Source organism: Tachyglossus aculeatus, unplaced genomic scaffold (assembly GCF_015852505.1).
Source record: "Tachyglossus aculeatus isolate mTacAcu1 unplaced genomic scaffold, mTacAcu1.pri scaffold_161_arrow_ctg1, whole genome shotgun sequence".
Taxonomy (NCBI): Eukaryota; Metazoa; Chordata; class Mammalia; order Monotremata; family Tachyglossidae; genus Tachyglossus; species Tachyglossus aculeatus.
This window is the reverse complement of record NW_024044884.1, coordinates 246012-258113: the sequence shown is the minus strand read 5'-3', so window position 1 is coordinate 258113 and position 12102 is coordinate 246012.

Below are 12102 nucleotides of genomic sequence, written 5' to 3'. Positions count from 1 at the left end.
TGGGGAAAAAAAAAAAAAGACTGTGAGCCAAAGAAAGGCAGGGCCATCTGAACTGTCTCCAAGAAATTGAACTGGATCTCAGTCACAAAGGAGTCAGTGAGGAGTCACCTTTAAACAATGGAGACAGTTTTTTATTTATAGTGACAGTGAAGAAGCTGAAGGACAGGGAAAGCCCTGACCCCGTCCTGGTTGCTGAAGTATGAAGAGTCCCTGAGCACACGACAGCTGAACGAATGGCAAACTTTGGGAAGAACAGTGTACAATTTACCTGGAAGGGGGCAGGTCAAGATGAATGAATAAATGAATATAGTGGCGGTAGGTATGAGGTCACTTCCCCACCCCCTCTATATTCATTCATATATGAGAAGAAGCATGACTCAGTGGAAAGAGCACGGGCTTTGGAGTCAGAGGTTCAAATCCCGGCTCTGCCAATTGTCACCTGTGTGACTTCGGGCAAGTCACTTCACTTCTCTGTGCCTCAGTTACCTCATCTGTAAAATGGGGATTAGGACTGTGAGCCCCCCGTGGGACAACCTGATCACCTTGTAAACTCCCCAGCACTTAGAAAAGTGCTTTGCACATAGTAAGCACTAAATAAATGCCATTATTATTATTATTATTCTCTGTGCCTCAGTTCCCTCATCTGTAAAGTGGGGATTAAGACTGAGTCCCTCGTGGGACAGCTTGATCAACTTGTAACCTCCCCAGTGCTTAAAACAGTGCTTTGCACATAGTAAGTGTTTAATAAATGCCATCATTATTATTGTTATTATTCATTCAAGCATTCATTCATATTTACTGAGTACTTACTGCATGTATAGCACTGTACTCTGAAGAAGCACTGTACACTTAGGGAAGCAGCGTGGCTCAATGACTAGAGCACGGGCTTGGGAGTAATAATCCTGGCTCAGCCACATGTCGGCTGTGTGACCTTGGGTAGTCACTTCTCTTCTCTGGGCCTCAGTTACCTCATCTGCAAATTGGGGAATAAGAGTGTGAGCCCTGGGTGGGATAGGGATAGTGTCCAACCTGACTACCTTGTGTCTACCCCAGTGCTTCAAACAGTCCATAGTAAACTCTTTAACAAGCACCAAAATTATCACTTACTATTATGATTACTGAACTCTTGGGAAAGTACAATAAAACAATGAACAGACAACTTTCCTGGCCACAATGAGTTTACAGTCTAGAAGGGGAGACAGACATTAATAGAAAGAAATAAATTGCAAATTTGTTCCTAAGTGCTGTAGGGCTGGGAGGGGGATGAATAAAGGGAGCAAGTCAGGGAGACCCAGAAGGGAGTGGGAGAAGAGAAAAAAGGGGCTTAGTCAGAGAAGTCCTCTCAGAGGAGCTGGGCCTTCAATAAGGCTTTGAAGTAGGGGAGAGTAATTGTCTGTTGGATTTGACAGACAAACCATATGTCACCCTTTTGCCAGGAACAATGCAAATCATTCAGACCCACGACAGGATATCACAGAAATGCCCTGGACCCTCCAGGAAATGATGTGGGAGGCAAGGAGCCCCACCTTCAAGGATGGAACAGAGGAGGGGTGGGGGACATTGGTGAAGGTAGAAGGGGGACTTGGGTGACAGTGCAGGGTCACTGATCTGCCTGCTCTCCCCAGGTTAAGGGCTCACTGGCCACAGCCCAATGCACAATATTCATGGTTTAGACCTGTCTCTGATAAATGGCTGTTAACTGATGTGTTGCCTTGCTCTTTGGATAACTATGTTAAGATGCTGGGACAGCGGAGACGTGGTTGTTTTGGGCGGGGAGTTCTATTAACAGGACTCTGAGACGTTCTGGCTGGAGGATGGCTGTCACCAACACTCCCCAACACACTGTCTTCATGTTTTCTAGCCAAACTTCTAGCTGTACCTCACTCTCGACTCTCCCACCTCCACCCCCTCGCTTACTCTACTTTGTTAAGCATTTACTATGTGCCAGGCACTGTACTAAGTTATGGGTGGATGCAAGACAGCCCCTGTCCCACATAGGGCTCACTGTCTTAAGTTCCATTTTACAAATAAGGTAACCAAGACACAAAGAAGTTAAATGACTCACCTAATGGGTCACCCAGCAGAAATGTGCAAAGCACATTAGATTAGATTAGAACCCAGGTCCTCTGATTCCTAGGCCCATGCTCCCTCCACTAGGCTACGCTGCTTTTAATATTCTTCTAATCTATTCCTCTGCTTCAGAAATTCTTCCACCCTAAATACAACAGACCGCAGTCCTCTCTATATTCAAGGCCCTCCTGAAAATCCACCTGCTCCAACATGCCTTCCTCAGTTAATTCTCAGCATCCCAAGGCATACAAATCCACCAGCCACCTCTAGACCTTATGTTCAATCAATGGTATTTGTTTAGCCCTTACTGTGTGCACAGCACCAAACTAAGCACTCAGGAGAGTACAATACAATAGAGTTGGTAGATATGCTCCCTGCCCACAAAGAGCTTACAGACTAGAGGGAGAGACATTGAAATAAATTAAAAATGAATGAGTACATGAGTGTCATGGGGTGGGTGAAGATCAAAATGTTTCATTCATTCATTCAGTCATATTTATTGAGCACTTACTGTGTGCAGAGCACTGTACTAAGTGCTTGGAAAGTACAATTCAGCAACCAACAGAGACAATCCCTGCCCACAATGGGCTCACAGTCTAGAAGAGGGGAGACCGACAACAAAACAAGTAAACAAGCAGGGTTAAAGGGTTAAAACCCCAACTGCATTGGTGATGCAGAAGGTAGGGCCAACTGGCATAGTCAGGGAAGGCTTCTTAAAGGAGATGTGATTTTAGTAGGATGTGAAGGTGGAGAGAGTGGTGGGCTGTCAGACATGAAGGGAGAGGGAGTTTCAGGCCAGAGGGAGAAAGTGAGGAAGTGGGCAACTAGAAAGATTCATTCCTTCATTCATATTTGAGTGCTTACTGTGTGCAGAGCACTGTATTAAGCACTTGGGAAGTACAAATCAACAACATTTAGAGGCAGCCCCTACCCAGCAATGGGCTCACAGTCTAGAAGGGAGATACAGACAAAAAACAAAACAAAAAACAAGACAGGTGTCAATACCATCAGAATAAATAGAATTATAGCTATATATACATCATTAGTAAAATATAGCAAATATACACAAATAAAATCAATAGAGTAATTTGTATATACAAATATATGCAAGTGCTGTGGGGAGGGGAAGGAGGTAGGGTAGAGAGAGGAAGCGGGGTGATCGGTAGGGGAAGAGGAGGAAGAGAGGAAAAAAGGGGTGCTCAGTCTGGGAAGGCCTCCTGGAGGAGGTGACCTCTCAGTAGGGCTTTGAAGGGAGGAAGATAGCTAGCTTGGCAGATGTGTGGAGGGAGGGCATTCCAGGCCAGAGGTAGGATGTGGACCCGGGGTCGACAGCAGGCAGGCGAGAACAAGTTCCAGTGAGGAGGTTAGCGGCAGAGGAGCGGAGTGTGCGGGCTGGTCTGTAGACGGAGAGAAGGGTGGTGAGGTAGGAAGGGGCGAGGTGATGGAGAGCCTTGAAGCCAAGAGTGGGAAGTTTTTGCTCGATTCGAAGGTTGACAGGCAACCACTGGAGATTTTTGAGGACGAGAGTGACATGCCCAGATCGTTTCTGTTCAAAGATAGTCCGGGCAGCAGAGTGAAGTATAGACTGAAGCAGGGAGAAACAAGAGGATGGGAGATCAGAATGGAGGGAGTCCAATGCAGGAATCCTGTCGGGATAGGATGAGAGATTGAACCAGCCACATAGCGGTTTGGATGGAGAGGAAAGGGTGGATCTTGGCGATGTTGCGGAGGTGAGACTGGCAGGTTTTGGTGACGGATTGGATGTGTGGAGTAAATGAGAGAGCGGAATCAAAGGATGACTCCAAAGATGTGATCAAGGTACAGTCTTCCTAGACTGTAAGCCTCTTGTGGACAGGAAATGGGTCTGTTTATTCTTATATAGTATTCTCCTAAGCACTTAGTACAGGGCTTTGCACACAGTAAGTCCTCCGTAAATGCAATTGAATGAATGAATAGGTTGGTGTTAGAAGAGCAAATATGTGGTTTGGCTTGGCTAAAGAAACAGCTTGGCTTAATGGAAAAAGCACGGTCTTAGGAGTCAGAGGTCGTGGGTTCTAATCCTGCCTCTGCTACTTGTCAGCTGAGTGACTTTGGACAAGTCACTTCACTTCTCCGTACCTCAGTTACCTCATCTGTAAAATGGGGATTAAGACTGTGAGCCCCACGTGGGACAGCCTGATAACCTTGTGTCTACCCCAGGGCTTAGAACAGTGCTTGGCACATACTAAATGCTTAACAAATACCATCATTATTATTCAAGTGCTAAGTACAGTGCTCTGCACACAGTAAGCACTCATTAAATATGGTTGAATAGTCTACTAACTACTGATTTGGGCTCTCCCAAACATTTAGTACAGTGTTCTGCAAACCATCATCTAATGCCACAGAGTCACTTCCGATGCATAGTGACTTTATGGATTTATCCATAGAGTTTTCTTGGTAAAAAATACCGAAGTGGTGCAACATAACCTTCTTCTACACAATAAAAACTTAAGTCGCTGCTGTTGTCTTGGATCAACATTTTGATCACTTGATCATCCTCCTTTGATTTTTTTTCCCATGTCACTGCTGCTCATAAATGCAAACCATAAATGCTCAGTAAGTACCACTGGATTAATGGACTGTTCTGTAATAATAATGATGGTATTTGTTAAGCGCTTACTATGTGCCAAGCACTGTTCTAAGTGCTTCCCAGGCGCCTAGTACAAGTACAGTGGGTGCTTAATAAATGCCATTACTAAGAATTCTGTGTTCTGTAACTCTGCCCTCAAAGGCAGGAATCTTGTTCTGGGCCTGTGTCTCCATGGTCAGAGATCACTGTGGGCAATCTAGCAGGCAGGGCAGGTTTGGCAATTCAGGCTGAGGAAAGTTAGAGGTGGGGCAGCCTACTGGGGTGACCCAGCCCCTCTCCTTCCTTGTCCAGGCCAAACCCCGGTAAGCCTGGGCCCCTTCTGAACAGTCCAGCTGAACCAGACTTCAGCCAAAGTCATTCTTGGAACAGTGAGATGCAGGCAGACCATGTGCCTTGTCCACTGAGTAGATCTGGGCTAGATTCTCTGAGCCAAGGTTTTCCCAATGGGGCTGCAACAGACCATCATCAGATCAACTGCTAAAAGTGCTTTGGGATCCTCAGGAAAAGTTGAACTCATTCATTCAATCGCATTTGAGTGCTTACAGTGTGCAGGGCACTGTACTAAGCACTTGGGAAGTACAAGCTGGCAACATATAGAGACAGTCCCTATCCAACAGTGGGCTCACACAGACAACAAAACAAGACATATTAACAAAATACATAGAATAAATATGTACAAATAAAGAGTAATAAATCTGTACAGACATATATACAGGTGCTGTAGGGAGGGGAAGGAGGTAAGGTGGGGGGAGATGTGGAGGGGGAGGAGGGGGAGAGGAAGGAGGAGGCTCTGTCTGGGAAGACCTCCTGGAGGAGGTGAGCTCTCAGTAGGGCTTTGAAGGGAGGAGAGCCCAATACCGCAGCCATGGCAGGGGCATCCGCCACCATTTTGAGTTCTGGGTTCCTTTTTTACAGTACCTATTCAATATTTCCGTGTGTCAGGCTCTCCACTAAGCAGAAGGATACATACAAGCTTCTCAGACTGTGTCCAACCTGATTATTTTGTACCGCCCCCGACCTTAGAACAGTGCTTGACACATACTATTATCATTAGATCATGTCCCACATTGGACTCCCAATCTTAATCCCCCTTCTACAGATGAGGTAACTGAAGCACAGGGAAGTGAATCACTTTACCCATGGTCACACAGCAGACAAGTGGCTGGTTTGGGATTAGAATACAGGCCTTTCTAACTCCCAAGCCCATGCTCTACCCACTAAACCATGCTGCTTCTCATGTATAGAGAAGACAGTGTCCCAACCCTCTTATTAGAAAATCAGCATGGCTTTAGTACAAAGAGCCTGGGCTTGTGAGTCAGAGGTTGTGGGTTCTAACCCCAGCTCTGCCACTTATCAACTGTGTGACTTTGGGCAAGTCACTTCTCTGTGACTCAGTGACCTCACCTGTAAAACGGGGGTGAAGACTGTGAGCTCCATGTGGGACCACTTGATTACCTTGTCTCTCCCCTAGCGCTTAGAACAGTGCTGACCCATAGTAAGTGGTTCACAAATACCATTATTATTATTATTACAGAGAGTGGGGCAGACACACCAACGTTCAGACACACAGAGGTGTAGAAAACCGACAGACAGAGAGAATGCATCACCTGACACTCAGCCCACGTCCATCAGCAAGGCATCCTCTGTCGCAGCCCTCCGGGCCTTTAGACCTGAAGTCCAGCAGTCACCCCCAAACCAGGCCAGACTTTCCCCAAGATCTAGGCTATCTGTTCACCAAACCTTCCCCCAACCAACCTGCATGTACCCCAAAACCCCAACAAGGGCAGTTCTAAGCCCCTCCCACCGTCCCTAAACCAACAAAAAATCAATAGAACCCCCAGGACAATCATCCCCCCCACACTCCCTCCCCAGTTTCCCAAATCCTCCCCCGCCCTGAGCAATGTACAACATATACACATCATTGGCAATATCACAACCCATTCCCTTGCCCCCAACATGTGTTTTTAAATCATTTCACAAACCCTGAATCAACCCTAACTCACGCACCTCCAATAGCCCTCCCCAACCTTCATTATCATCATCAATGCAGTAATCATCAGCAATCCCCACAACTTCAATCCCACACTAAAAAACGGGCCAGGACCCACGGCAGGCCATGCTCTATCTCCTATCCTCTTGTAAACTAAAACAGGCCCCAATCAGGAGCCTTATATAGGGCAGGGAAAAGCCCAGCAGCCGCTGGGGCCATAAAGGGCCAGTGGCTCCACACCTCATTTAGAAGCACCTGGGTTGATTAGGGCTGGGGTCGGGGCTGCCCTTCAACACTGAAAGCACCTGAGCTCAAGTCCCTTCTTTAACTCCAGGCTAGTGGAGGGCTCTGCCCCGGGCAGCTGTTTGTGGAGGTGGGGTTGAGCAATCAGTTAATCAATCAATTAATTATTCAAACATATTTACTGAGCTCTTACTGTGTGCAAAGTGCTGTACTAAGCGATTGAGAAAGTAGGATGTAACAGGGTTGGTAGATACCTTCCCTGGGCAACCTGGCTGAGTGGAAAGGCTTTGGAATCAGATTATTCAAACATATTTACTGAGCTCTTGCTGTGTGCAGAGTGCTGTACTAAGCGATTGAGAAAGTAGGATGTAACAGGGTTGGTAGATACCTTTCCTGGGCAGCCTGGCTGAGTGGAAAGGCTTTGGAGTCAGAGGGTTCAAACCCCAGCTAATAATAATGGCATTTGTTAAGCACTTACTATGTGCAAAGCACTGCTCCAAGCACCGGGGGCATACAAGGTGATCAAGTTGTCCCACATGGGGCTCACAGTCCCAATCCCCACTTCACAGATGAGGCAACTGAGGCCCAGAGAAGCTATGTGACCTGCCCAAGGCCACACAGCAGACATGCGGCGGAGCAGGGACTCAAACCCACGACCTCTGACTCCAAAGCCTGTGCTCTTTCCACTGAGCCACGGTGCTTCTCTATTATTATTAAACCCTGGTTACACCAATTCATTCATTCATTCATTCAATCGTACTCATTGAGTGCTTACGGTGTGCAGAGCACTGCAGCAAGCGCTTGGGAAGTACAAGTTGGCAATTGTCAGCTGTGTGATTTTGGGCGAGTCACTTAATTTCTCTGTGCCTCAATTCCTCATCTGTCAAATGGGGATTAAGACTGTAAGCCCCACCCCGTTGGACAACCTGATCACGTTGTAACCTCCCCAACGCTTAGAACAGTGCTTTGCACATAGTAAGTGCTTAATAAATGCCATTATCATCATCATCTGTGCACAATAAGCTTTAGAGGCTAAAGGGGGAGAGAGAGAATAGTCAATCGTATTTATTGAGTGCTTATTGTGTGAAAAGCGCTAGACTTGGGAAAGTACAATACAGCAATAAAGAGAGAATCCCTGCCCATAGTCTAATTAATCAGTCAGTGGTATTTATTTTTGTGCTACTAGGTGCAGACCACTGTACTACACTACATGTTTGAAAGAGTTCAGTACAACAGCTTGAGAAGCAGCAGGGCAAAATGGATAGAGCTTGGGCCTAAAGTCAGAAGGTCATGGATTCTAGTCCTTGGGCAAGCCACTTTACTTCTCTGTGCCTCAGTTACCTCATCTATAAAATGGGGATGAAGACTGTGAGCCCCCCGTGGGACACCCCAATCACCTTTTAACCTCACCAGAGTTTAGAACAGTGCTTTGCACATAGTAAGTACTTAATAAATGCTATTATTATTATTATTATTATTATTATTATTATCAGTAAAATGGGGATTGAGACTGTGAGCCCCACACGGGACTGTATCCAACGCTATGTGCTTGTATCTACCCCTGCGCTTAGTACAGTGCCTGGCACATAGTAACTGCTTAACAAATACCATAGTTATTATTATTATTATTCTTGTTAACAGAGTTGGTGGTCACGTTCCCTGTCCACGATGAGTTTACAATCTTAGTACAGTGCTCTGCACACAGAAAGCGCTCAATAAATACGATTGAATGAATGAAAGGCGAGAGTGGAAAGAGCCCGGACTTTGGAGTCAGAGGTCGTGGGTTCAAATCCCATCTCCACCACTTGTCAGCTGTGGGACTTTGGGCAAGTCACTTCACTCCCCTGTGCCTCGGTTACCTCATCTGGAAAATGGGGATTAAATGTGAGCCCCCAGTGGGACAACCTGATCACCTTGTAACCTCCCCAATGCTTAGAACAGTGCTTTGCACATAGAAAGCGCTTTAATAAATGCCATCATCATCATCATTCTCTGGGCCTCAGTTACCTCATCTGGAAAATGGGGATTAAATCTGAGCCCCCAGTGGGACAACCTGATCACCTTGTAACCTCCCCAGCGCTTAGAACAGTGCTTTGCACATAGTAAGCGCTTAATAAATGCCATTATTATTATTATTAAATTATAGGTATTTTGTCCACCATAGCCTCATTACTCCAGCAGAAGAGGTATTGACTGCATTTTCCCTTAAGGCTTAGCATAACCGACTCCATTGTATGCAGGGCTTGACGGCAGGGGATGTGAGGAATAGGCCTCAATAGGCCTCGAGGAAGATTCTGTAATCCAGAAGGGCTGACACTGATCAAAGTGGCTGATCAAAGCAGCTACGCCCTGTCTGAAACGACCCTAAACTGTGTCTCCTGCTAACATCTTCCTTACAACAGGGTGCCAAAGTTTCCCCGGGCCCGGGAATCCTTTGTGGAGCTTCTATTTATTTTGTTAATGATCAATCAATCAATCAATCAATCAATCGCATTTATTGGGCGCTTACTGTGTGCACAGCACTGTACTAAGCGCTTGGGAAGTACAAGTTGGCAACTCCAAAAATCTCCAGTGGCTACCAATCAATCTGCGCATCAGGCAGAAACTCCTCACCCTGGGCTTCAAGGCTGTCCATCACCTCGCCCCCTCCTACCTCACCTCCCTTCTCTCCTTCTACTGCCCAGCCCTCACCCTCCGCTCCTCCACCACTGATCTCCTCACCGTACCTCGCTCTTGCCTGTCCCGCCATCGATCCCCGGCCCACGTCATCCCCCGGGCCTGGAATGCCCTCCCTCTGCCCATCCGCCAAGCTACCTCTCTTCCTCCCTTCAAGGCCCTGCTGAGAGCTCACCTCCTCCATGAGGCCTTCCCAGACTGAGCCCCTTCCTTCCTCTCCCCCTCGATCCCCCTCTCCATCCCCTCATCTTACCTCCTTCCCTTCCCCACAGCACCTGTATATATGTATATATGTTTGTACATATTTATTACTCTATTTATTTATTTATTTATTTATTTATTTGTACGTATCTATTCTATTTATTTTATTCTGTTATTATGTTTGGTTTTGTTCTCTGTCTCCCCCGTACAAATAAAATAAATAAATAAATAAATAATATGTACAAACATATATACATATATACAGGTGCTGTGGGGAAGGGAAGGAGGTAAGACGGGGGGAGGATGGAGAGGGGGATGAGGGGGAGAGGAAGGAGGGAACTCAGTCTGGGAAGGCTTCCTGGAGGAGGTGAGCTCTCAATAGGGCCTTGAAGGGAGGAAGAGAGCTAGCTTGGCAGATGGGCAGAGGGAGGGCATTCCAGGCCGGGGGATGACGTGGACCGGGGGTCGACGGCAGGCCAGGCCAGAACGAGGCACGGTGAGATTAGCGGCAGAGGAGCGGAGGGTGCGGGCTGGGCTGTAGAAGGACAGAAGGGAGGTGAGGTAGGAGGGGGCAAGGTGATGGACAGCCTGGAAGCCGAGGGTGAGGAGTTTCTGCCTGATGCGCAGATTGATTGGTCGCCACTGGAGATTTTTGAGGAGGGGAGTAACATGCCCACAGCGTTTCTGGACAAAGACAATCCGGGCAGCAGCATGAAGTATGGATTGAAGTGGGGAGAGACACGAGGATGGGAGATCAGAGAGAAGGCTGATGCAGTAGTCCAGATGGGATAGGATGAGAGCTTGAACAAGTAGGGTAGCGGTTTGTATGGAGAGGAAAGGGCGGATCTTGCCAATGTTGCGGAGCTGAGACAGGCAGGTTTTGGTGACGGCTTGGATGTGAGGGGTGAATGAGAAAGCGGAGTCGAGGATGACACCAAGTTTGCGGGCTTGTGAGACGGGAAGGATGGTAGTGCCGTCAACAGTGATGGGAAAGTCAGGGAGAGGGAAGGGTTTGGGAGGGAAGACAAGGAGTTCAGTCTTGGACATGTTGAGTTTTAGTTGGCGGGCAGACATCCAGATGGAGATGTCCTGAAGGCAAGAGGAGATGCAAGCCTGGAGGGAGGGGGAGAGAGCAGGGGCAGAGATGTAGATTTGGGTGTCATCAGCGTAGAGATGATAGTTGAAGCTGTGGGAGCGAATGAGGTCACCAAGGGAGTGAGTGTAGATCGAGAACAGAAGGGGACCAAGAACTGAACCTTGGGGAACTCCCACAGTAAGGGGATGGGACGGGGAGGAGGAGCCTGCAAAAGAAACTGAGAATAAATGACTGGAGTGATAAGAGGAGAACCAGGAGAGGACGGGGTCTGTGAAGCCAAGGTTGGCTAGCGTGTTGAGGAGAAGGGGGTGGTCCACAGTGTCGAAGGCAGCTGAGAGGTCGAGGAGGATTAGGATAGAGTATGAGCCGTTGGATTTGGCAAGCAGGAGGTCATTGGTGACCTTTGAGAGGGCAGTTTCCGTGGAATGTAGGGGACGGAAGCCAGACTGGAGGGGGTCGAGGAGAGAGTTGGTGTTGAGGAATGCGAGGCAGCGCGTGTAGACAACTCGTTCAAGGAGTTTGGAAAGGAATGGTAGGAGGGAGATGTGCATCTAGCTTTATTTCTATTTATTCTGATGACTGTCCACATGTTTTTGTTTTGTTGTCTGCCTCCCCGTTTTTGACTGTGAGCTCGTTGTTGGGTTTGTTGCCAACTTGTACTTCTGTATCTGTTGCCAACTTGTACTTCGCAAGCATTTATTCCAGTGCTCTGCACACAGTAAGCGCTCAATAAATACGATTGAAGGAATGGGGTAGACCCAAGGTCATCAGGTGGGGCTCACAGTCTTCATCCCCACTTTACAGATTAGGGAACTGAGGCCCAGAGACTGTGAGCCCACTACTGGGTAGGGACCATCTCTATATGTTGCCAATTTGTACTTCTCAAGCACCTAGTACAGTGCTCTCCACACAGTAAGTGCTCAATAAATATGATGAATAAATAATAATAAATAAATAAGTGACTTCCTCAAAGTCACACAACTGACAAGTAGTGTGGCTCAGCAAAAAGAGCATGGGTTTTGGAGTCAGAGGTCGTGGGTTCGAATCCAGCCTCCGCCACCTGTCTGCTGTGTGGCCTTGGGCAAATCACTCAACCTCTCTGAGCCTCAGTTACCTCATCTGTAAAAATGGGGATTAAGACTGTGAGCCCCACGTGGGACAACTTGATCACATTGTATCCCCCCCGCCAGCCCT